Source organism: Bactrocera oleae, chromosome 5 (assembly GCF_042242935.1).
Source record: "Bactrocera oleae isolate idBacOlea1 chromosome 5, idBacOlea1, whole genome shotgun sequence".
In the NCBI taxonomy this organism is placed as follows: Eukaryota; Metazoa; Arthropoda; class Insecta; order Diptera; family Tephritidae; genus Bactrocera; species Bactrocera oleae.
In genome coordinates, this window is record NC_091539.1 from 811,965 (window position 1) to 836,492 (window position 24,528).

Below are 24,528 nucleotides of genomic sequence, written 5' to 3' on the forward strand. Positions count from 1 at the left end.
GAATCAAAGATGGTGGAGGAGTAAACTGTCGGGAACTTTCCATCAACTCCAGTTTTAGGCTTCCTGACCGCTGCAGCGTCTTCCAAGTGGAGCTAGTTGCCATAAGAGCGCGACCTCTCTCAGAGTGGTGACTATGCACTCCGGTAGCGTTCGAGATTAGTGAAGAGGTGTTTGGACTTCTCATCTCTAGCAACAATCTAATTTATGATTAGACTGGGTTGGGTGCCTGGCCACAGCGTTATTGCAGGAAGTCTCAATAACTACGGAATGGGAATAGGTAGGAAGAGGTTTAGGGAGCTGCACGCTCTCCGCAAGGTTCATCTTTCAATGGTTGTAGAAGTTCTAACAGGAAACTGTCCCATCTGAATTAATGCAGTAATATTGAACATCTTACCGGATGCCAGCTGCATCAGCGGTTTGGAAAAAGATGAGATAGAAACAACTCAAAACTAAAACAACTTTGTGGATTTGTGATAGGTTCAGCGCGCTTTGTCGATAGTTAGTATCCAACAGCAAGCGTTTTGTTCGTTTGGCTTCACAAAGGCATCAGCCATCTAACCTAACCTAAGAGATCAGCTAGACATCCCCAAAACTAAGGCATGAGCTTTCGATATTTAAAGAGTTGGTAGAGTGGATGGGTTTTAAAGAAAGTAAACATGGGAGCTTCTGTTGCGCGTCTTCTTAACTCCGCCATAGTGCCATCCGACCAGTAGCCGGTGGCAGTAGTCTCAGCAATTCTTGTGCCGTTACTTAAGCTCATGAAGCTTGGAATAATGACAGTAGATGGCAGATCTCCGCTAAGAAACTGTACAAGTCAGAATTAAGTTCGTTGAAGCGATGGTACTAATACAGTTATCTTGGCTTCCAAAGCTACAGTTTAGGTGAAATCTTTATGAAAGACGTGATCAAGCTGGGATCTTTCATGCTAATAGCAGTTTTCGTTGCAACTCTCTTATAATTCTCAAACGGTTTAACAACTTTTAATACAATATATATTCACTTGTTTTTTAGTTCACAAAAAGTGGTTTTTATAATGCTTGTCTTTCTATAGCACACAACTTCACTTCGTAAATTTATAGACACACACGAAGTATTCAAATATACATACATACAAATCTGCGTGGCGCTCGTATTAATTTGATTGATTATATGCAAAGTTTTTCAATGAGTTTTGACTTCCTCTCCGAAAGCGCTTACAACCGTACATTCAAACTATTAAACATTTAATTGTTTCTTTAAGAAATGTGCGCACTTTGATTTAATGCGCCGTTATATCGAATTTCACATTTTTTCAACACAACTGTGCTTAAAAGCTATTCATTCAGAAAACCATAATTTTTCTGAATCGAGCGACAAGATAAATATTCAATGGAATGAGTAGAGCGTTGGGAAGTCATCAATTTTTTATTATTTGAATGTAAAATTGCTTTGGGCATTAAGCAGTTCTTAAAAAGAAAAAAATTATATTTTCCTGTATCTTTTGTCTGGCTAAAATTATAAGCACATACATATACGTTTTTCATAGGCGGCAATTTACATATGTAAGCCTGTGCGCTGGAGTTTAGTAATGTCGGCTAGCGTACTTCATTGAAGAAGCTGGCATTTACGGTTAAATATGCATATATAATATAAACAGACACGATGAGCGCAACTTCGTATGGTGAATGAGACCCCGAGAAGTGGCATGCACCCAAAGCGTGCTGCAGCGTTGTGGAAATTCAAGCTTTTTGACTTGTTGAAATCATGAATGAAACGCGACACTTGCCGTGTGGCGTGCTGGCAAGCGAGCTACAACGCGTACTATTTTGGTTTAATTTATTTGCTTGCTTGGTACTATAAACCGCACAATTTATGCGTCAAACGACATAGCTTATAATGCCGCGTTCGCTTGCTAAACGCTCGATATTGCCTGGCTGGTTTTGTGTGCTCGTTAATGACTTGTAAAAAGCGCTTTTGTCCAGCTAATGTCCACTAAAGCCAACTCAATTCAATTATTTTAGTTTATTTTTTTAGTTTTATGTAAATTGTAAAGCAATAATGCCAACGCTTGGCAACCTGCGCGCGCCGCAAGTCTTGCGACGTCTTCATTTCAACACCTCTTAAAGAATCCTCAACAATTTACGACGCTAGACAAACTAAGTAGCGTTTTAGTGACAACGTCTTACTTTCACACATGCACACACACACACAACTGTTATGAGCAACAGGTTTGACGCACCCAGCAGCCGCTACTTAAATAGTTGCTTTATGGCCGCTGGGTTTTAGCTGTTCATTGACGTCTGCGCTGAGCTACCTGTACCTACGCGCTAGTCGCTGTCGCCACTGACAGTCTTAAATGCTTTCCAATTAACTTGAACTAATGCTATTCAAATGACAGTTAGGTATTGAACAACAACGCGCCGCAGGCTGAGCCGCTTGTCCCCGCGTGCATGCGCGCAGGTAGTCAACTGTTTCAAGAGTTTGTTGGCCACTAACGCAATCGACTGTAAAATAATTCACCTGCGGCAACGCAGCGCCGACAGCGCTGATTTTAATCAAAATTATTTGCTGCAACATAAGCGCGTATAAGGTTGCAGCTCTTTAGTGGCTAATATGTTTCACGCCAGCAGCCGAGTGGGAGAGCTTTGCTGTTAATTTTCTAATTCCTTGGAGATAGAAACTATAAAACATGTACCACGATAATGCAGCAAGCGTGCAAGATGCAAGCATTTCTTTAGCGCAATGTTCTTTACGCGCTCAGCGCAACACTCTCTGTTTGCTGCGTAACTTTAAATTAAAACAAATTTGGAAATTTCTATTAGCTTTGCGGCATTGCATTTTTGTGGGAGAGCTTTGCTGTTAATTTTCTAATTCCTTGGAGATAGAAACTATAAAACATGTACCACGATAATGCAGCAAGCGTGCAAGATGCAAGCATTTCTTTAGCGCAATGTTCTTTACGCGCTCAGCGCAACACTCTCTGTTTGCTGCGTAACTTTAAATTAAAACAAATTTGGAAATTTCTATTAGCTTTGCGGCATTGCATTTTTGTGTGGGCAGCCGCGTGTAGCACAAATCTATAAAGCCGGGCAGCAAGCTTAGAACTTCATTAAAGCGCTTTGCGTGGTAACAGTTGTTCACCTAAATGTGGCTGCTATTGTTGTTGTAGCTAATTGTCAAAACTACTGTTCTCACACGCCCACAACTTTGTTAGCTTGCCTTAATAGAATTTAATTGCTTGAGAAAATTTATGTAGCTGAAATTCTGTTTTGTTTTTTTTTGGTTTTGACGTAGAATTGTTTTGAAATTTCATTTGTTGAGAAAGCAATAAGAAAAAATTATACGCCCACAGCATTCAGTTAGCAGTTCAATAAGCGGTGAATTTTGTTTATTATTTAGACAAGATTTTTTTAAAAACTTGTGTCTGTGGTCACCCTGTGGTTAAATCGAAATGCTGTAAAGCTTTACGAAGTAATTTTTGTTAGTGTTTTATTGCATCTCTAGACTGCTTAGACTGTAGACGACTGCTTAAACCTTTACAATTTAGTTCGTTACATCAATTTCTACGTCATTTCATCTAAGAGAGGAGATTTTCATTTCAATTTCTACAGCAATTTTAATATGTCACCCTCCTGCTCAAATACAATTATCTGTGCCTCGTTTCTCAAGTCTATTTAGTAATAGTACGACTATAACTGTTAGAAATATTGCTCTTTGGTTCTGTGCCTATATAGGTATACCAGACTAAACTTCATTAGCTTGCTCTTGCGTGCACTTTTTATGTGAAATTTCTGCGTCACCCTGTGTTAGCATGCTGTAATGCGTCGTAGACAGTTTCTATTCTGGGGTACCTAAAGATCGCGTCCTCAAACATTTCCTAACGTTTTGTTATTAAATAAATATTTCGAAAATTTTGTAAACCAAAATCATAAATTTTAAAACCAAAACATTTGCCCGGAAATGGCTTTCATGCCCATAAGCCACATAAATTATTGCTATATTAATTACAATTTGTCTAAGCGCAATGCATTAATTAACAGCGGCTTACCCACGCTTTACGCACACACACACACACACACCGCTCTAAACCGGCAAATTCACATTTATGGTCAGCAATTACAGCACAACGAAACCACACATTTACATAGAGTGAATGTAAATTTTTCAAATCAAAAATGTTTTTCGAAAGATTATCCACAATAAAATGCAGCAAATTAAGTTGTAAACAAAAGCATTGATTGAAATTGACGCACGAAGTTTACGAGCGTGCCTGCAAGCGACGGATGCGTCTAATAAATTACAGGTGAAAAGGCATTAATAAAATTTGGTGCATAAAAATCAACTACAACAACAACAAATAGTGGTCAGTGTTGAATTGCATATTGAATCGTAAAATTGTCAGCACTAAATTTTTAAAATGAAAACATTAAATTGATAAAGCATCTATAAAAATAAGCGCGCAGGTTGTGCGTGTGCGCAGAAAGTGTAAAAGTTGTAAAGTTATCAAAACGTAAAATTATTATTTCAAACATTTTATTATTTTCTATGCACGGCAGTGAGTAAAATGAAGGGCTCGCAGTGCCTTTTCGTGATCGTTGTTGCTATTTGTAACCGATTTTTCTATAATTTTGGCGGCGGCATAAGCACGAAATGTGCTTTGGTTATTTATATGCAAATGTTCTTGTACGGCACCTTTGTATTGGTGAAAGGTTTTATAGCTTCGGTGCAACCAAAGTTAACGCTAAATGTTTTTTTAATTTTTTCTTCAATTTTTTAAACATTTTTTTTTTAATTTTTTTAATTTTTTTTAAATATTTTTTTAAATTTTTTATTTTTTTTATATTTTGTTTTTTTATTTTTTTTATATTTTGTTTTTATATTTTTATAAATTTTTTTAAATTATTATTTTAAACTGTTTTTTATATTTTTTTAAATTCTTTTTTATATTTTGTTCTTATGTTTTGTTTTTTATATATATTTTTTTTTATATTGTTCTTTTATTTTGTTTTTTATATTTTTGAATTTTTTTGAATCAATTTTTTAAATTTGTTTTTTTTTATTTTATTTTATATTTTGTTTTTATATATGTATATATATTTTTTTTTTTTATATTTTTATGTATATTATTATTTTTTTGTATATGCATATATATTTGTTTTATATTTTGTCTTTTATATTTTTTTATTTTTTATTTTTTAAATTATTATTTTTAAATTTGTTTTTTATATTTTGTTTTTTATTCAGCTTTTTATTTATTTTTTATTGTGTTTTTTATATGTTGTTTTCTATTTATTTATTTTTTTAATTATTCTTTTAAATTTGTATTTAATATTTTTTTCGATATTTTTTTAAATTTTGTTCTTAAATTTTGTTTTTTATATTTGTTTTATTTTTTAGTTTTTTATTATGTTTTTTTTAATTTTATTTTTTTTTATTTTTTAAATTGAATTTCAGCTGCGTTCATGCTAGCTATATACATACCAAAACATTTTTTGGCAATAATTTCATTTCGGTATCAGAGCGAATTGCCGGAAGTGCAACTGCAGCTAGCGCGCTTAAAGTGTGACCAATACGCTGTCGACTGCCTTTCACCGGCATTAACATAACACCAACTAATTTTCTTGCTTTCTTTTAGAAAACGATATTTTGTTGTGAGCGCGCCACTTGCAGACACAGGTGCCTGCCATTTTTACCAATTTTTCGCTGTTTTGTGTTTTTTTTTCTAAAACCGACTGTTTATGGTGCTTAGCGCATTGAAATGCATGCAACTCTTTGTTGCGCCTTCACTCACAGCACCATTACTTGCGCGGCAGTCGCCTACTAAGCATTTTATAAATATATACAAATATTTGTGCGCGTGTGTGCGTGCTTTTGGCAGCTGACAGCCCTTAAATGGCGGCCGCAGCCATGGCGAGCCACCAAATTGACGAACAGCTGGATGGCTGGCTGACAACACCTTCCGCCGCCAACGCCAACAGCGCGACCGAACGCTTTTGCCATTTACATACACTCCTACATATATAGCAGGATGTTGGTGTGTTTGTGTGTGTTGTTTTCTATTTGCCGCCTATGGCGCACTAAAATGCACAATGCGTGGACTCATTGCTCCACATATTTTTCGTTTGCGTTCAGCATTTTCTATTTTTGATTTTCGTCTTATGATTTCTATATTTTAGGCCGCCTGCAAGCTGCAAATATTGTTTCTCAGCGTTTCGGCGTTTTTCTAGTGCTTTTAGCAATTTAATGCAACCCACTTTTGGTCGCTAAAAATACAAGAAACCAAAATAAAAAAATATGTGTGTATGCATCTATGCCCGCATTCGGTCCATGCATGTGAGTGACAAAGCGTTTTGAGGCTGTTTATTGAAAAGCGGTCGTTATGAAAATAAATGATTTCCGCAAGTAGCGGATTTTGGGAATGGTTTTGTAATTGGTGTTGCAACAAATATGGATAGTTAGTCACACAGCTAGTAGGATAAAGTTGGTTAAAATCAAAGCACTCTGTTTCTGACGCATCTCTAGATTGGGTTGCAACTGTATTGCTGCGGTCTACAAAAAGTACTGCAAACCCCTTTAAGCTGTCATCGTGCTGTATTTTACTGTATTTCTTAAACACAGTCGTTCATATGCAACTGCCACAGATAGCTCCAGTTATTTCTCGCTATTTTGTTGGAAGAATGTAGGTCAATTAATTTTGTTGACTCCACTCACCTTTTGGCTAAGCTTAACAACCGGCTGTTCGAATCGTACGAACTGCAAATAAAAAAGAGAAGAAAATTGTTAGGCGAAATTCACATTAAATTTGTGGCATTTGATATTTATGAAAATTTTCTGTTATTGCAACGCGCACGAATTCACACCCCTTACACGCCATTTCCCTCCTTTCTAAGACATTCGAGCGCGTTGCCTTCCGCCCGACCTGCGCTCCGCCGAACGAAGACCGGACGTTGTACGCGGCCATTGGACGCTTTCACAAGTACAACACATGCCACAAATTTCGAAATGCGATCGCAATCGCAACAGCAACTATGCTGGCATCCACACACAAATTAAGTGGATGTAAACGGAAAGCGAACATAAAAATAATAACACGACCATCAACAACAACAACAACAATGACAACGGCAACAACCAACGCAAGCCATTACTTAGCAACAAGCTAACAAAACTAACTAAAGCGCATTTGCACTGGCTGCACGCCGCGGCAATGCAATGCAAATTAAATTGCACTTTTCCAAAAAAGGCTGCCGACAGCAGCGGCAACAAGAACAACAGCACAAAATAAGGCGCACTGCACCAAATCGAAACACATTGATTGGCCAAACAGAAATTCAAATTGAAAACAGCAAATGAAATTGGTAATAGCGACGCTGCCGCTGCAGCCAGCAGCATGTGCAGCGCTGGCGTATGCCGTTGCAGTGCGCATACATTTTCCGCAGTTAGACACAAATTGTGTTTTGTTGTTGGCATGTGGCAAGTTGCAGCGCGAGTTATGAGGCCATTGTCTGCCATATTTGGTTGCTGCGCCGCGTGAACGGCGCAATTGTAGTCGCCACAGCCAGCAGAGCTATGTGGCAAGTTGGCGTTGGCGGCGTTTTTTCTTTCACGCTAATTTATGCGCAAAACTGTTGTGCCGAAATTGCTGAACGCGCCGAAAAATGCTTTGAAATTCGTGCGACACTTTTCAATTGGTTTTGGCCGCAGCCATATTTTGGTGCGGTAATTGCCCAACAGTGCGCTAGTGTGTGTGTAGAGTTCATTTGTGGCATGTCGCAAGTGCGCATGCGTGCTGACGGCCACAGCCACTGGCAACTAATGCATAATTAGTACGAAATTGCGCATGTGCAGCAAATAGTGTAATTATAAGTGACGTGAGAGCGCGCCAGAAACAAACTTGAGCGCCGATTTTGGCGTAGCATACCTTATGGGGCGGATTTTAAATTAAGCTGTACAAATAATTGATTTAGCATTTTTATATATATTTTTTTTTTCATACAATTGCTTGCAACGCTAATCGTCAATGGAAGCCTAGCCAATCGAACATGTTCTACAATAACTTAACAGCTTGCGCTGAAGCAGATGATTGCTTGGCGTTTCCAGCACATGTGCCGTAGTTTTCACTAACCGCTTGTTACTGCCGCTTAGACTGCGGTCTTAGGTCTCCAAAAGCGCATTTGCTCTCCTTATAAGCCTGTCTCTTTGTCTCCCGCTATTATGCGCCTCGATCTGACAGTTATGCGTTTCGTGTCTAATTTTATGAACGCTGCTGTGCATGTGCTTGCAGTTCTTCACACCTTTATTACCTTATATTATAACTGTCCCTTCATGCGGCACTCAGTTTCGTTGAACGAAAGTACAAAATAAAAATCGTGTACAAAAAAGCACAGTACACAAACAGCAATGCCACAAATTTGTTGCACATAGCAGAAATTCGTTAACGAACATGCCGCGCAGTGCGCGCAATGAAAAACTGAACTCAGCACAAGTGCGCGACACGCGTGCAAGTTGTGTGGCATTGCACAACTTGAACATTACCGTTACAGCATTTGTATGCTTGTCTTTGCAAGTGGCAAGTTGGTGGTAAAAGCTTGCGTTGCACGCAACTATGTATATGTCATGCCTGCAGCACACCACCTTCGCTGCGGCAAGTCCACGCCGGTGGTCCGCCGTGATTGAATCATCTGTCGTTTGATTTTTATTGTGGCAACGCAATCACAAATTGTAGCTGCACAGCGTTGAGCTGATAAAAGACATTTTTATGGCCATCAAATGGCTATTTCTCGTTGGCAGGGTGAAGGGGAAGTAGGCGTTGCATATTGAGTCATTTGAGGTGTGAAAAATGTTGCACTGTGTGGAGTGTGGAATGTGAATACCACTTTGCAGGAATGCGAACTATGCACTCAAATTATATTTGCTGCAACAACATGCTGGCTTTTTATTTTTAAAACTAAAAACTTAGAAGATTGCGGCTGTTCGATTATATGTTGTCATATACGTTTCGCTTTAATTTGAAAATATGTGTGTTGTAAAATTAACAGCGCTTAAATAACTTTAAACATCTTTCGCTTAAACTAGTCATCGCTTAGCCACACATATTCAGCTTTCTGCATGCAGCTCTTCATTTCCCAGCCTTTCGCCAGCACTTCAGACTACTTCCACTTCAGTTGCCGCGTGTTCGCGTCTCAGCGCACATTAACTCTGCCACTGCTGCTTCTTGCTGCCATAACACACTTCAGTGGCGTAGTCGTTTTTCCGCGCTTACTTGCCACATGCTGTGCCGTGCAAGCACATGTGCAGCCATCGCCGCCGCTGTTGGTCAAAATTGACCATTAAATTAAGTTGTCCGCATTATTAATGAACTCGAAAAGTGCTCGCTTCCCACTTACTGTTAATTACGGCAAATCACAGTTTTCCAACGCACTTAAGCGCTGCGCTTTATAACTACTTGCAACACTTGCAAACATAAAACTTTGTTTATGCAACATTGCTGTAAGGGGCTGGACAGCGGTCGGCTAACCGCACAGTCAGCTTTGCAGCAAGCGCGTAATTGACGGTAATTCACAACAAACACACACATACATACGACACATATCATGTGGCTACTTTGTGATGTTGCTGCAGCAAATTGCATGCCACAGTGTCCACTGCAGTCGCATTTCGCGTACGTTAAGCGCAGCTGCCGCGTTGTCTGTGCAACACCGTCATTTCGCTTAAATGGCGTGAATTTATTAATTCGGTTATTTAATGTCAGCACTAAGCATTGCTATATAAAACTGCAACAACAACAATGCTTGTAATTTGTAGCATAATTTATGTTAATTAATTAAATGGCAACAGCTTGCGCGGCGCGCCAGCTAAAAGTGGCATGCAGCGTTGCAGTTTGCACTCGCGCGCACTTGCCACTAATGCTAATGTTGTTGTTGTGTTAATTGGCTGCGTTGTTTGTGGCAATTTGCGTCTAATATCTGTCGCTGCTTGATTATTGCTATTAAACATTTTGTTTTTGTGTTGATTGAGCGCAGCAAAAACCAAATTACAAAGCGCGCAATCATTTTTGCCGCAAGCGCGTGCAATATGCACATAAATCACCGCCGTCGCATTCGCGCACTATCGCTGCTATTACATATGCAATACAGCGCTGATTACAGCAAAGATTAACGCCGCGTTGCGCGTGCATGAGCGTGCACACGTCGCCGCGGATGCGCATAGCAGCTTGGCTTTCATGGGCGCTGCTGGTTATGGTGTATGGTGGAAGCGAGTTGGTGCGCGGCAGCAGCAGGCATAGCTACAAGTAGTGCTGTGCGCGTGTTGTCACTGCATTTCGCGTTTGTATATATATGTGTATAAGTTGCCAAGCATATTCTACAGTCAGGCAGTCGGTATCGGACGCGTGTTGCATGCAAGTTGATTGAATTATTATACCGCGCAGATAGTGCAGTAATTACAAATAGTTTCACACTCTCTACACAGAGTTTCTTTCATTTACAGCTGATTGGCATTTTTAGTTAGGCTGTTTTACGCACACGCCTCAGAATTTGGTTGTGATATTACTATACCATTATTGCTGTTATCGTAATCTTATTTGCAAGTGAGCTTTCATATCAATCTTATGTGAGTAACTAATCGCAAGAAAGGTGAGCCCTTATATGTGCGCCAAGCGTCTATTTATCTTTACATTCATAGCCTTACAGTACGTGGAAAATGCGTGCGCACCCAGTGGGTAATAAACATTTGTCATACAACTTAACTTTCATGGGGCAACCTTCCTAGAAGAGCTGACACAATTTATGACATCAGAAGCGAATATATCTGTACTTACATACACATACCATATACACTCCAAAGACATTGAAATATTCAAGCTGCAAAAGCTTTTGGCGCGTCAGCAAACTTGTACGAGGTCTCGTATTATCCTGGTGGAGCACTACACCTTTTCTATTGAGCAATTCTGGCCTCCTCTTTGTAAAAATTTTCACAAGCAAGCCTTACTATTTCAGCTGTTCAAATATGTAACGGTAAAGCGGTTAAGTGTGAAGTTGGCTGCGAAAAAATGCAATAAGATCAGCTGTTGTCAACAAACGAAATTACTTAGTGAACAACCCAATAGAAGGCCCCTTTCATAGATAGATAATGACAGATTGGTCTTCTCTGAGATTTTGTAAGAAATTACAGAAAACTAAGCTTTTCTTACACAACAACAACACAAGATAACTGGAACTAGAACCACTGAAAACCACACCTAAAAACGTAGCTTTTCAATCTAAGTTCATTGTTTCAGTTAAATTCACAATATCCGCCGCCGCGAAATTCTAATCACGCTTTGCTCTAAATATGCCTCTTAAACAGGTTTGGCGCTTGCCAGCCAAAAGAAACCGACAAAAGCGAAAATCAAAAGCTTCAGCTGAGTTACTGGGGTGAAGCGCCACACAAGCGGCGCTAACCTCAGCTTGCACTCTAAAACAACGAACACAAGCCGCAACACACAAGGGTCACAAGGCAAACAAACGTAAGGCATGCAACAGTGCTGGTTTGGCGCAAAAATGCGGTAAAAGCAAAAAAGCGCCGTGAAACTACAAAAGTGCAACAAACGCCAAAGTCACGCCAATATGCTGCGTGGTGTTGTATTTGCAATGGGCACAGCATAGCAGCGCAACTAGCTGTTTGTGTGTTGCTACGCATGCGGCGCAAACGGTTGTTGCCGCGCGTTTGGCTTTGTGCGCATTGTTTCACTTTGCTTTACCGCTATTTGCAACCGAAGTATGCGCGCCTAACAGTCGTTAGTTGAATGCCGTACGCGAAATATAATTGTTGCAACATTTTGTATTGTTGCGCATTCGACTTGATTGCGGCATGCAACCTTAACTAACTAACTTGCAACACTGCCTAACTAACTGTTTGCGGTTGCGGTTGCAAATGCCTGCGTTTGTGCAACATGCTCTGGCATTTATTATTATTGCTGTTGCTGCCTAGATTTGTGGTGGCGCGGTGGCATAACTAGGCGTACGCTGCAACGCTCTAATGATGCGCATGATTTGTGCAACACACACCGCCACAAACAGATGCGCGCTCAAGCGTTCATGCAAGATAACTGCAGCAAGCAGCGCTATAGGTTTGCCACAATTATGCTTATGATACAAATGCGTTGCATTGCCACGGTGTTGGTACGCTGCAGTGTTGGCACAAAGCGCCAGTTATAAAGGCAGTAGAGCTCTAAGCCATTAAGCGGTGTGGTGACAAACACGCAATCGACCGGAAATGAGATTTTGCCGTTCGATTTTGTGGAAACTCTAATGAACATTAGAGCGCCGAAGCCAACTCGAAATCAGCGATTATTTCGTATGAATGAAGCAGCTAAAACGAACAATGCGGTTTATGATTGACGCGTTAAAGGCGCTTCCGAGAATTTTCAGAATTTTTAATCTTTTCCTCTTTACAACGTGCTCCACTTATTTGGAATCAGTATATATAATACTTACGCTTTTGATGCTTAGATATGTCAACGTCTTTAACCCTCGAATGCACAAGCCGCCAGGAAAACTAATGGGAACGCGATTTTTAGTAAAGGGCTTCACAGATTTCTGCGTTTTATAGTATTACGGAAAGTTCTTTGAAATTGAAAATTAACGTATTTTTCTGCTTTAATGCTATCCAATACGCATGGAGCGCATGGAATGTAGCGCGAACAGCCTGACTAGCTGAAAACTTCACTAAGACCAAATGTCAAACTTGTGTTGCTTGAAATGTGCTTTGTATTGGTCACTAAAGGGTTAAGCTTTTGAGTTTTTATTCACGTATACGTGCATTAGCTGTTTGCAGCGCAGTAGCTACGTGCCGGTTACCACTTGTTGACAGGAAATCTCGCTCTATTATTAACACGAAGTGCGCGAAGGCGGCAATTGTGGGAAAAAAGTATTAGATGAAGAAATAAAATAGCGTGAATAACAAAACAAAGACACGAAGCAAGTAAAGCCTATGATATACAACAAAACCATTTATTAAGAAATGAAGTAAAAAGCAATTGAAGTGTTCTTACTACAAAATAGAGACGGTGAACCGCTGAGACGACAATAATAACGCTCAAATGAGAAAAGAACTCCAAAGTGGTATCAAAAACAATAAAAAGCAATAAAAGGAAAAGGTCTGCCACGTAAAGTAAGAAGAAACGCAATGCTGCGAACACTTGGAAGAGCAAACCGGATCACAGCAAAACACTGTCGAAAAAAATGTTAAGGAATGTGCTGCACAATTGCCTAGAATACAAACAAAGCAGTCGATAAACCAACAGAAGACAGAATGAAAATATTTATATCACCTAAAGCCGTGTAAGCTGAAGAAGGGGCGCAAACTGGAGAAAAGCGACGCGTTTAATACAACGCTGTATGCGGACGGCTGCGACTGCCTGCCGATACACTTGGCGAGCGCGGAGACTCAAGTATTTTATGGCCGCACAAAGGTAATAAAATTGTGCAACTACACGAACAAATGGCAACAACAAGCATGCTGCGTGTGGAAGTGGAAGCGCGCATGCACGAAAATGAAAAGCTGCAGACGCGGTACGAAGGTAGGCGTAGCGCAGCGTATCAATGACCGCCGCACAGGCGGTGTCGGTGGCGGCGGCGGCGGCGACGATGGCAGGAACCCTCGTAACTGGATACAAACAAAAACAATGACAGTCAAAATTCTTAATACTTGCTGCGAGTGTTGGCTGTGTAGATCCAACAGCATGGAATGGAGTAAGAATAGTAGATTGCTGCATGAAACAAACACAACCAAAGAGTTGAGACACAAACGCGACACAGAACGCGTTTATAGCGCTATAGCTTTTAGACTTATGTATGTTACATTTAGCGGCGGTCAGTGCGTGGGCAGCTGGATGGGCTGGGTGAATGCGCGCTGGAATGCAGTCAATAGTTTCTTGCTGTATATAAACTGCATGTGCCTTTGGACGACACTGTCTCTTACTGGATATGCTGTTGAGACGCATTTGTAACGTTTTCTCAATTTGCCCCTTAAAATTGGTTTCTCAGGGTTTCCAGTTGAGGGCACTTAGGTAAGTCGATCCTGAGAGTGACCTCATTTGGATAGCTTAGAACGCCGGTCCGTTGTGGTACTCAAAAATTTCTATATACTGGTTCATAACACCTTTACAGAACGACAAAGCGCTTGAGCCTGTTGCAGCCTTAGTCTTGCAAGGGCTGGAAAAAAGAGAGAAAGTGTCTGATCCAACTCGGTCCCATTTCGATGTGAGCTGAACAGAGGTGCCTTCTCTGGCTAACTCATCGACTTGGCAGTTGCCAGCGATTCCACTATGACCAGGCACCCAACTGAGTCTGATGATGAAGGAGCTTGATGCTTGATGGGGGCTCTATAATTGTTCTAAAGCATTTGGAATCGAAAGGCAACGTAAAACGCCACCCGATTCAATTTCAGCTTCCAATACTTACGCCCACAAAAAGGCGAAATTATTGCTCCATTTACAAATAAAAATGCCTGCGCCGGACAATCAATTCCTTTTGACAGCGGCGCACGTTGCCAATTGTCCGTTGACACATTCATTCAAGCGCTGCGCTATCGTAAATTTCGTTCGGTGACAGCCGACGTGTTGCCATAAAAGAGAAACTACTTACAAGCATGCGCTGAGCGGAGTGTAACGGCAAAGATTTACACACTTGTAAATTGCAATCCTAGAGTAGGAGGGCGCACAAATGAGCGGGTGCGCAGGCAGCCAATAAACTTTAAACTGAGCATTGCTAGACCTCGAATCGCTGCATTTGTTTGATGCTTTTGTCGCGCTGCTTGCTTTCAAGTGAGCTCAAAAACAATAATAAAGCAATGTCAAACAAATTTGTACAAGGAAAATAATACCGCTATTTGCTCAATGATAAGCTCGTCTGTAGAGCCGGCAAAAGTGTCTGCGCACACACTTTGCAGATAAAAAATACCATATTTGATTTGTTTTATAATACACATAAGTATACAGGCGCGCTGGTGGAAGGCAACGCCCTTTCAAAAGTCGTTTGCGGCAACATTTGACTTTGTATGATGCGCTTACGGCTAGAGAGTCATTAAAGACATGTAAACATATAAAAGCTACACAAAAAGTTCTCACGCATCTTAAAAAGCCGATTCTGTTATAAATATGCCGCAGCACGGCACTAAAGTGGTGCTCCACATGGTCAACGCGTCAATAACTGCCAATTTGCTTTGTCATGATCGTAATTTTCCTCGCTTATTTAATGGCGATTTGCAGCACTAAATTTGTGCGAAATTTTTAGCTAAATCGTAGAATTGCCAACAAAGTTATGGCAACTGCGCTGTGTGTAATTTGTGGCAAAGGAAACATATAATTTGCGCACGAAACCAGCAAGTATTTTCAAGCAAACAGGAAACGAATAAATCCCTTAATAACACGACGAAAACAGCTGCCGACTAACAACCGCCAACTGCTGCATGCAACATATGAAGGAGAACGCAAGATTTTTGGTCGGCAGCAGGTAGCGACTTGATTTGGTATACGTCTACAAGACGTGCCTAAGAAGCTTAAAAGCGAAATCAAACATGCGTGTATAATGAGCATGTTTTTTATAACAGTCTTTGTGAACCATCAAAATTTTGCCGACAATTTATTGCCATTTTGATACAGTAGGTATTGGCATGCAGCTGATCTAACTCTTTCTCGGTTTGATAAAAATTCCATGCGCATGCGCAACGTGTGGCTCACAGCGAAGCAAAGCAAATACTCAAACAAATGGTGAGAAAGCTATGTGCTTTGACATAAATGTTAAGCATGTCATAAGTTAGCGAATTTTATGCTTCAATTGTGACTTTTGAGCAGCTTTGAAAGTTCCGGTGATTTATATTTCGGCTGTGTCTTTTAATTTGCATGAAGTGCATACATTTTCTATGAAAAACAGTTTTTTGCCGATATTTACAAGAAAAGATGTATAAATTATAATTCAGCAGCTTATTTAGCGCACGATAGGGGTGACTCAGCAAGCTCAAAATATAAATACGTAATTAATTACTGGATTCAGCATCATTTCAGCCAATTCAGCTAACGATTTCGCAAGAGATTTCCTAAATTTATAGTCAACGTAAATATTTACAAAAATTAACCGATATTTAGGAGAAAATATGTATACATTTTTATTCAGCAGCTTATTCAGCATACGATAGGGGCGGCTCAGCAAGCTCAAAATATGAATACGTAATAATAAACTGGATTCAGCTTCACTTAAGCCAATTCAGCTAATGATTTCGCAAAAAAGTTCCCAATATATAGTTAACGTAGTTTATGAGGGAAGATAAGTTTATTTATTAAAGATATGCAAATTCATCGCTTATTCAGCGCATAATAAGCTTAATATATAAGCTTGTGTTCTATACGTTTTTCAGCGACTCTTAAACTCAACTTTCGATACATAATTCAGCTAACGCGTAAATATCAGTCGTGAAAATTATGGGCAATCATTTTAACGTCTAAGCGAAAATAACTTACCCCGCGGCTTCTTGCCACTTCTGAAGCATCATCTACGCAAACCTTCATTTTATCTTTTGTTTTTTGCTTTCTCAGCACTTACTATATACAGTTATTTTGTCTGATTTCATACTAAACTCTTTTTTAATTGATCTTATCATTCCATTAAGAATTTAAATTACGGCAAAGCCATTCCAATATAATTTTATTAGTTCCACTTTAAATAAAATAACACATTTATTACAGTTCGCCACAGCTCAGTCTCGTACCTTTGAGGCGGACAAACAAGTGTTGCCGCTGCTCGGCGCGACATGCCGTTCTCCGGCGTCTGCCACATTGACGCCGCGCGCAAATGGTGGCGATACAAAACGCGTGATAAGCGTTAAAGGGAGTTGAAGCTTAAGCGCAACATAGCTGGATGTGCTTTTGCGTGTTTGTGCAGCCGCATTGAGCATACTAATGAGTTGGCACGACGCTTACAACCATATAGCTTAGTAAAAAACGCGACATCAGTCTTAGCGTGCAACCACAACAATATGTTTGCTGACCAGTTGCAGTGTTTGTACTGTGACTTTCCAAGCAACATACTCGCAACTAAATTCCATATATATACATATTGCAGCAGTGGGTGGGTAAGGTCGTCATGCCTACTTGACACATGTGCATATTTCGTACTTCATGTCACCAATCTCATGTCGGCGCCGCTTACACTGCCCCGACTGACAAAATTGACATTTCCGCTGTTTGTGTTTCTTGGTGACAGCTGACAAGCAACATTACACCTTCATAAATACAACGAAATAAGGGTCGAAAGATTTAACTTTCAACCGGAATACTTTACTTGCCACAAGCACAATTAATACCATAAATTGTCGAATAAGCATACATACGGCAAACTCGCGCTGACGCGCTAGCGACCACTCCCGCTTGTGCCTTACGCCCGTGTTTACTGCTGCCTCGCCCTCCCACTGCCAAACATATGTCTTTTCGTCAAACTCTTGTTAGATTTATTGGCGCTTGTTTCGGAAATTGTAAATTATGTGCCTTCACCGTAAATGGCGATCAGCAGCGTGCCCCAGCACTGAACGGCGCACTGTTTGTTGCTGCTGTTTGTGGCTTTTGTCAAGCGGCACCTTACCCGCAATTACCACAAAAGCCGCCATATCGCTCACTCAACGCAGACAACTTCGACAAAATGCTTGTGCATTGATGCCGTTAAACGAACGAAAGCGCGATCAATCAGACGATCGTTTCGACAGCCATTTGACCTCAGCTTTACGTCTATCGTAGTGTTGTTGTGTAGCGCTGCTTGCCGTTGGCTATTTCGTTCGCTATTTAACCATTTTGGCATTTTTATTTGCTTTTAATTAATTGTTGTGGCACATATTGCGCAACAACGCGTGAAATTCATGGATTCATGTCAGGCGCGCTCGCTGCCTGAGTTTGTACTAAAGACGCGGTAATTGAACAGCTTAATTGGTTGCACTTTTAGCAGGCTTGTATGCTGTTTGTAATAATATAGTGGTTCCAAATAGTGAATAATTTAGGGCGTTCAACTTATTTACGAAAGTGTCGCACGCCAAAACCGAATGTATTGTAAGTAGTAAATGTTAAAGTCGCTTATTGATAATCGGAAAATAGCTTACAGTATACCAAAATTTGTCAATTTTCAGTCAGTGGCAAGTCTGCAGCTGGTATATACAGCCAGCGCTGCAGGCGTCTCGTTAGCTAAGCGCAACATACTTACAGCTGTGTTTTCAAAATTTCAGCAATTAATGTCGCCCACTCGTATAAGTTCTTTCGCCAAGTTAGCTAATTCAGCGCATTCCAACAGCTGTTAGCAACGGCCAATCATGTCTACGGCACCCACTCACGCACAAGCTGACAAACACAGCTACACGGCGAGCTTCGGAATATACCTACATGCATTCCACTAAATGTTGACGTTCCCACGTTTGTTTGTATAATAAAAATGCTAAGCCGTCCAAAATATTTTGTTTTGCTACTCGTCATTCCTTGTGGCTTTAAATTTACTGCCGATAAACCCAGTTCCATTGCTAGTATTTGCGCGCTGAGCAGGCGCTTATAGTATATTTAACATTTTACTGCTGCCCAATGAACTTTATCTGCCGTTAAACGAGCCGCGCAGTTAACCGCTTTCTCACAGTCGCTTATTTTTAAAATTTTGTTGTGAAATTTTCTTATAAACGCCAGCGAATTAAAAATATGCCGCGCATATGTGATAAATCAGTGTTCGCGAAAACGTAGCCTTGTAGAACCTTAACAGCCTGTCAGCCGTACGACTCCGCGCTGGCAACGCGCAGCACGCACGTGTGGCGCCAGGCAAGCTAAGCGCGCGGCGCGCTGCCTCAACGCATTTTCACAAAAACAAAAGGCACATAAATAAGGCGCGACTATTTTTAAAGCGATAGACTAACGAGCGCAGCACAATAACAAAACACAACAACAGCTATTCGAGCGCATTAATGAAAAGCGTTCAGCAGCAAGGGGCTAAAGACGCAACGCAAGAGAAATGTCACATAAATTTCCATTTCGTTGCGTTTTGGAGCGCGACCAATAACTACATAAGTTAGGACAATAACAACAAGCAGAACTTTTCACGGAGTACAAAACAAATGAGATTAGACAAGGCAAACAAGTAAGGCAGCAGTAAACTCGGGTGCAAACGAGAAAAACGAACGTAGCGCATAGCATTAAAGTGATATTTTTAAAGTTGTCTGCAATATGCAATTGATTTTATTTTTACAGTTTGGAGTTACAAAGATGTAGTGTTCGAAACATTTGACGCAAACTCAAATGAACAGTCCAAAATAGCGCCAAGTGTATTTGAAGTATTTGTAAAGTGGATGCGCGCTATATACAGCGTGTGTTTTCAGCAATGTTATGCAGTTGGCTGTGGTTGCTGACCGATTAATGCCTAGCTACTTAAGCGCCATCAAGACGTTTGTATACTAAACTACTTGTAATATGCGCTTGTGCACCACATGCTGCATGGGTATAATGAGTATGGGTATGAGCGCCGACAACAAGGCAATCAAATATTTTATTAAATGAACTGAGAGTTATGGCGCACTGCCTGCATTAGACGCGCGCTGCTCATAAATTTCGCGGCTCATTCACACTTAAGTCAAATTTAAACAAAGCAGTTAAACACTAAATAACAGGCAATAAACATTGTGCGACAGTGCAACATGTTGCGGAAGTCAATAAATGTGTTTGCAGCACATTCGTTTGGGTGCACAACGAGCTGTGAAGTGAAGAGCATAAAATCGGCGGTAGTAAAAAGTTTGCGGTGGTTTGAAAATCAAATAGGTTTGCTGGGAGTTAAAACCTATCAGCAGACAACGAAATTAAGTGAAAACTAAGCACAATTAGCATACATGTTAAAATTACTCAATGATTGCGGTCCTGTGGCAGCTGACGCAGAAATGCGCTATAGAAAAGCACAAGAATGCCGCTGCTTAATGCAGCCTAAGCATTTCAGTTGAAGCAGCAGGCCGCCAACACGCCGTATTATAACTCACTTGAGTGCCCACCAAACTTATAATCAACGGTTGTAAGCAAGCGCAGCGTACAACAAATTACAGGCTCAATGACAGTAGTCGTACAGCAGCTTTGAGTGGCAGCGTGAAGCGCTCGTTCAAGTAAGTGAGTAGTTGGCATGGCAGCGACGGCAAGCAATATGCACTGAAGGCACTACTTGTGCATAGAAAAGTATGGCGTAGTTATTAAGATTAAGATGAGTGCCAAGTATGCGAGGCACGGTGGCACACAAAGCCAGCACAATGATATGATGAAAGCTGGTCGGCTGAGTCACTGTTTGCTGCTGTGCGGTGGCTGTGTTGCCGCGACAGCTACACAAAAAAAAACTATAGCAAAAACGGCGCAACAAAAGAAAATAAGATGTGCAGGTAGCAGTGGCCGCGTCAGGCATGGCGAGTTGCAGCATAAATCAGCGCGTTCGTTGGAAAAGAAGTGAGTGCATAGCGGCCACAAAGGAAACCTCTCGATATTATCCTGTGCGAAGCGACAGCTCATTTAAACTGGACGATGACTTTTTTTTCAGCTAGTCAGCGCCGTTGCTACGCTTGTGTTCGTGCAACAAGCGGCGACACATTTAATGGCTGTTGTTGCATGCTGTGTACATTTTTTTCAACATTGCTTGCGTTTTTTGTCTGTGGCAGCAGCTGCATTATGCCGCAAATGAACGTGACTTGGCTGCTGCAAGCGTATTTTTATAAAAGCAGTAGCATAAATGTTGTTTAAAGCGAAATACTATGCGCGGTGGCAGTGAGTGAGTGCAGCGATGCTGGCTATTGTGTATGCTGTTGTGTGACACAGTGGCCAAGAGCAGGCGACGCGGCCGCACAACTTGTGGTAGCGCTGCTGTGGCAAGCAGGTACTCTCAAAGGGGACGCGACGCGCACACTTGTAAATACCGGTTTAGCTGCTCTGGTTTGTCTGCAACATCATTCATTTTTGTATTATGCCTGCTTTTATTGCGAGAATTGCTGCAGCAGACAGTTCATATTTTTCATGTAATGCCAGCAAATTAAGTGGTTAATTTTTTTCGCGGCCACAGTTGAAATATTACATACACACATGTGGATGGTTGGCAAACGATTACAAGACAATAGTAGTAAATTATTGCCAAGTAACTCCAAGGACGGATATTGGCCATCTCAACAACCATATATGTTATAACCATACAGCGCTTTGTCGACATGTAAGCGTCTTTTGATTCAGCTTTATAGACGTTTTTAGGCAGCACAACGGACCGGCGTTTAAGCTGTTCAAGTGTGAAGTCTCCTAACATAACCTAAACTAACATAACCTAACCTAATCTAACCTAACCTAACCTTACCTTACCTAACCTAACCTTACCTAATTCCAAGCACAAAAAAGTGGTGCGTATGTAGCAATCTGAGATACTCATTCAAAAAGCGAAAAGTTGGCGCCTACTAAACTGCAAAACCGCAACATATAATGTGTTAATATAAGGCTCAGATATTTTTGAACGCAATAGAACTAACCACTCACGCTCACAAGTTTCTACTCTACACAATATTTGCGCAATCAGCATTAAATAAAGCGTATAAGGTATAATTGCTTCAGCAATGCTTGGACTAACCTATTTCCGAATTGAATAGTAAGCAGTACTTTTACACACTCAAATGTGAACCTCTCTGCTCAAAAGAGTTTGTAGCAAAAAAACCTAGATATTTCTGCACGAGAAAGCTCAGCTCTAACGTACGTGCCAGGAAGCTGCCGCGAGCATATTTATGAGACATTTTTATTTCAAAAATATATCTATAATATTTAAAAATATATATGATATGTGTATGTGCGCTAAACCTCCGCTAGCTTTACAAAACTGCAGTCACAAATTGACGTTGGCGACGCGGAAGACCACAAACACCTGTTATTAAGTGTTAACGCTGAGTGTTGATAAATCGTGCATTTGCAACACGCTAAATGCCGTTGCACGAACACAACGGCCCTTTAAAAAAATTGTGCGCGGAAAAAATTGGAAAAACCAAAAAAAAAGAGAGAGTCTTAAACGTAACTGCAGTTCTTGCAGTCAGTCAGTTGGTAACACAAACATTTGTAGTTTGCTGTTACTGTTACTGTTTGGCGCTAAGTCTAGCAACGCTTTCTAAGAATGTAATCATTCTTATGTATTTTTATTGCCGTAATTAATGCTAATTTATTTTTCGAACTGAAACCTCATCTTCTAACGCATGCAACGCTAGAGACTGTTGCTGTAAGCTGAGGCGCTTAACACAGCCACGCATGGCTTTGCTTGTCTCGCTATGTGTATGCGTTTACAGTGCATAGCTGCTTGCTGTAACCGTTAATTAACACAAATTACAGGCAACAAATAATCACAACAACACGCCAACACACTGCAGCGAACAGCTGAGCTGAGAAACTTGAGGTTGAGAATTTCACAACACAACTAATGAAGCTAACGAAGTGAGCACAACAAAGGGCGAACCTTTTAAGCGAAATTGTGTAGCGTGGTAGCGTGGCAGCTTGGCAGCTGTGAAGAAAGGTGATATTGTGCGAAATCTTACAAATCTACAAACATTAACATTTATATGGAAAAATTACAACAATAAAATAAAAATGTGCACTCATTGCTATTTGTAATGTCAATTTGTTTGCACAATACTCTCGAGTACTACCTGCTGTTCGCTTGCAGTCTCCCATGACATTTTAACGGTTAATAAAAATTAAGTTAAATAAAACAAAAGCGAATTGCTGCCATTAAAGTCCATTAAATGTTTTGAGTGTTTGTCAATATCGAGCAAAGCTAATTGAATTCGAAAATGATTTGCAAAATCCGTCATGGAATCGACTTCCATTTCTAATTTTAAGTGCTTTATTTCTATTTTAAAAACCAGCAGCGTGCTTGCTTGATGAATTCAGCCACTTTCCGCTAATCAAATATGCTGCCAACTATAGTTTCATTGACCCATCATTAATTTCAAATTAACAGTCACGAATATGGAGTAAAAAAAGCAGATGATCTTTCGTAAATATGCAAGAATATTTGTAATTTTTTAATGGTGCTTCATACTGACACACAAGTTTGCTTAACGAAAAGATTTAGAAAAAATGAGAAAGCAAAGAATAGCAATAGTGTATATAGAACTAGACAATAGTTGAACTTTTTAAACGAGGCTTAAACTATTAGATATTGTTATGCCATGTTCCGACCGACACTTAAATACGTGGTTTAGGCTGTTGCGTAGATCAACTCACTAATCCACTAGATTTAGCAAGATTTCGCCATACAAAAAGACACTTGTTAAGCTCGTCACTGAAGAGATTTGCAGCTAATCTAGTCGAAATCTCACTGTGCGCCACTGATTTAGCGCCAGCTGTTCGCCAGTAGGGAACTTTAACACATTTTCACAGCTGATCTAGACACTACAAACTGTCAAAGCGAGAAAAACATTAAGTAAACAAATAAAATAATAAGTAAAAATTTATATATTAAATAAATATGTAAGTGAAAATGGCAGCAAATAGTAACAAAAAAGGAGAGTAACATGCAGTGAGGCTGTCGAAGCCGATCTAAGCGAGTTGTTGCATGCAAAACTGTCACTGCTTCGTTTGGCTAAGCAAAAACAGCTGTTTTATAAATCTTCAAGCGCAGTGACAACAGTCTAGATTAGCGAAGAGTTTAAATGTAATCCAATCACTGCTAACTTTTGGTGAGAACATGGTATTAGGTGCATGTAGAGCTAGATACAATGAACTAATTGGCTTTACGAGGAATATGTATAACTTAAGTCAATTTTGTTGTACAACAGTGTAAAATACCCCCAGTTTTGTAGCTATAATTTAAATTTGTTTATTTTTATATAATTTTACGGAAGTGTAAGCATTTCACTTAATATTTCCAAACGGAATATCAAAGAATTGGGTAATACAAAATCGTTAAAGTTGACACTCTTTAAAGCTTGCTGATATCAGCGTAAAGCTAATTTGTGGCACCTAATTGTGGCATTCTAAGAGACAACTATGCCAGATAAAAGCCACGAGCATTAGAAATTCATTCATCATACATTTAATAACACGACGGTTGTGACTGCAATTTACAAAAAAACACAAAAAATATTCAAACAACAAACAGCTCCAGTGACAAAGCAACAATTAAAATATTAAAGCGAAAACTTATGACAGGCCTAATTGCTGGAGTGTAATAAGCTGAGAATAAAAGGCATTGACGTTAGCTGAATACCTGAACGCACAAACGCTAAACGGTCAGTAGCGCTGTCGCTTAACTCCAGCTCCCAACAACTACGCGCCACTGACAAATATTTGACACACTAAATGAAACTAATTTTGAGGCCGCTTGTCAGCTAACTTATCAGACGTGCCGACACACAAACAACATAGGCAAGACAGATAAAGATGCCGTAGATACAACGGACAGCCAGGGGTCGACAAAAAGCATACCTGTAATACAAGAGTGTGCTGTCAGCACACAGGAAGTGAACTATTTACACAACACGAAGCGAAATTTTGACCTTTCTGTA

General features: G+C 40.2%; 1 protein-coding gene across 6 annotated transcripts in view; it reads right to left on the bottom strand.

Moving 5' to 3' along the window:
• Positions 1-24,528, bottom strand: part of boi (brother of ihog) — an 81,371-nt gene that overhangs the window by 38,621 nt on the left and 18,222 nt on the right. For 5 of the 6 annotated variants that reach the window (XM_070110844.1, XM_070110843.1, XM_070110842.1 and 2 more), the window contains exon 3: positions 6,691-6,732. The exons of the other annotated variant lie outside the window; for it this stretch is intronic. The gene's annotated coding sequence lies outside the window, so the exon portion shown is untranslated. The remainder of the gene's footprint in view (positions 1-6,690; positions 6,733-24,528) is intronic. 6 annotated transcript variants of the gene reach the window in all.